The sequence below is a fragment of the Genypterus blacodes genome, unplaced genomic scaffold (assembly GCF_046128005.1).
Source record: "Genypterus blacodes isolate CSIRO-AG114 ecotype Tasmania unplaced genomic scaffold, CSIRO-AGI_Gbla_v1 ptg000037l_1, whole genome shotgun sequence".
NCBI lineage: Eukaryota > Metazoa > Chordata > Actinopteri > Ophidiiformes > Ophidiidae > Genypterus > Genypterus blacodes.
Window position 1 is genome coordinate 963,491 of NW_027466850.1, and position 3,093 is coordinate 966,583.

Below are 3,093 nucleotides of genomic sequence, written 5' to 3' on the forward strand. Positions count from 1 at the left end.
TCCATCTGCTGCCGCGGAGGGTTCCCCCACCCCTCCTCTCCCTCCCTCTCTCCCTTCCTCTCCCCCCCCCCCTTCCCGCTGCAATATTTATGACAAAACGGAGGCAAAATATTCTGGTCACGTCTGGAGCTGACAGCCGGCTGTCCTGGAGAGCGCTGGAGTGAATCAGGGTCCAGTGCCGGGAAAAGCGCAGCGCGTCCACACCTGCAGGAGGATGTAACGGGAATTCCCAGACACCCAAACCCGGTAAGTTGAAGCCTGTAACACTTCTTATCTTCTTATCATCGGATTGTTTTCACCTCAGGGGAATGTATCGGAGTGTTAACAGGCGTGTGGGAATGTTTCATACTTACACCCCGCTCGTATTTGACCTGAAACAATTGGATTTCTCGCACGTATCTGTAGCAGGACAGGTTCGACACCCCCCCCCCCCCCCCCCCCAACGACGGGGGGGTTCGGTTCCAGACCGCCGGGGCGACAATAACAAGTCTTAGCCGCCGTAGCAGCACTTATGAGCGGGCTGGAAATCGCCTTCAGCCTCTGCACTTATTGGTTATAACGGCACGTTTCGTGTATGAAGTGAGTGATGTGTGTGTGTATGTATGTATGTGTGCTTGTTGGTGTGCGTGTTTTTTTTGTCGGTGCGGGACACTCATCTCTCAACACGATCATGTTGCGTTCACGGCACGTCTGCAGTGATGATCAGAGAGCACCAGAGGGGAAGAAAGGAACATGTAAGCCAATGGACTCCTGCGTGCTGAGGGTCATTTCTGTTCACACTAAATCTCTCCATTTTGTAGGGACCCTGTGTGACTGCCGCTGATGTGTTGTGATCTCAGTCACATGGAGGCTTAGAGCTTGTCAGGTGGCTGTTTTGGATCGTTCCTTCTAAGATATGATGCTGTTTCTGGAGCTCTGGCTCACTTGGCTGCTGTTCTGAATGATTACTCCAAGAACAATGTCTTCCACAATTAAGACTCTCAGCTAGAACTGCCAAAATATCCCCACATCATGCTGTCAGTGAATAATTATCAGGGCGCTGTTATGTTAAAGAGAAAACAGAAGCGCTCTGGCTGTTTTTCAGATTGTTTATGGATCTGTTTTCATGCTCACACAGATGTGGAAATGTATAGAATATGTCTTAGTCTACAGTGTAGCAAGGTGTCAGATAAGTTTCCTCCTATAAAGGCAGTGGTGATTTCAGATCCCCAGCTGAAGGAGGAGAGGTGAGGCTGTGTGTGTGTGTGTTGTTCTGTGAAGTAGCTCTGCCTCTGCATGCTTTAAATAAGGAGCATGATTGAACTCTGCTCTTCATTCATCATGTGGAATAGGACAGAGCCGATGGATTTGTGGTCGGGGCGGCAGAAGAGTGAGTGCTTCTTCCTCCCTGAAGGAGAGGTGCAAAGCCTATATTCTCACTGTGGTCCTGATGATGTCGCCATGGGATTATTACCCACATGTATGATGTTATCAGGCTGTGTGTAGAAATATGCTTTGACTTTTAGGTTTAGTCAATGTTTAGGTTTATTTTTGAAGGACTACAAATCCACTTTTGGCTGAAACATCACAGCAGTGCTCTCCAAAATGGACATGGGTCTCAAACCCTGGTTCTGAGGCCACAGGATCGTCAGTGGGAGAGGAGGAGGCAGGCAGTGAATTCAGGTGATGAAGAGTGTGACTTTGTGGATATGAGAATATTTGAAGATGATAGAATCCCTAAATTATTCATAGACAACATTGCACACAGTTTACATTCATCCAGTTGCCTTCATATAGGTTTCTAACTTAACACAACACATGTATACTGTATCATATAAAGAGAAAGATGATGGAGCCAAGAATGTTGCTTTCTAACGTTGTTTTGATCGCCAGCAAAGACATTTTACGTACAATAGCAAATAGTGTGTAACATAAAATCTATCAAGCAGTTTGCACTTTGAAACGACTCGCCTGTCACGACTGCACAGAGCAGCAAGATCACAATGATGCATGATGAAGAACAGGAGGAGGAGGAGGATGGCAAAGACATTTCAATGTTTTAGCATTCTTCACCCTTAAATGAACTTTTTTTGTTGATTTCAAATAACGAATTGATGCCGACCTCTGGAGCTGAGTTTTGTGGAGTTGTGTGTCGGCCTGTGTGTGTGCGTGTGTGCGTTTGTTTGAGGTTGTAGAGAATCTCTGCTATGAATCCCAAAGAGGCAACAATCGGCTTCAATCTATTCCCTTTCCCGCTCATTCCCATGGTGGCGGCATGCGTGTGTGTGTGTGTGTGTGTGTGTATTTGCTTTGCATGTGGGTCATTGTGTTTGTCTGTGAATGTATTTATAGAGGCTTTGATGCTGCTGGTGGGGAAATATTCTACCACACGTCAGTCTCCAGCTCCATAGTGCAGCATTTAGAGGGAAGTTGTTGTTTTGTAATTGATTACTGTGCCTCAGATTTAATGTTTTGTTTCATTTTCCTTTCATATTGAAGCACTGACTTGTGTAAATGATTGGAATCTCTCTGCAGGTATAGAGAAGAGCAATGTCATGTGATCGGTATCTGTACCTTCAATCCAGCTTTGATAGATTGATCCTTGATTGATTGAGTTCCAAAAGTAAACGACCTGTCTGCACATTCTTAATTTAGAGCGTTTTCTGACTGTGTTGTGGACTTCTCCTGTAAATGAAGGGTTCCTCTGTATTTGGTAGACGATCTTACAGAGAATTAAGCCGACTGCAATGATGCCAAATCACCAGTAATGCTATTTTACTGCAGCTGTAAAGCGGATAAAAGGAGAGACCTTTACATGTAGAGTGCACATCCTGTGTGAGAGAGCGTGCCAAACCCATTAAAGGTACAAAACAAGCTCATTAATAATAGTTTATTGATGGGAATGAATCAAAATCCAATAAGCGCCAGATAAAGACTTGGATGTTTTGACGGTTTCCACTTGTCATCGTTCAGATGTTCCGATTGTTCCGATTGGTCCCATTGTCAATCCGTGATGTCAGTGCGGTAATGGTCATTAGATGAAGTCAAAAGAAGCAATTACCTAATCTATTCCAGGTAATAATGGCCTTTCCTGAGGTCCAAGTGCGAAGATTT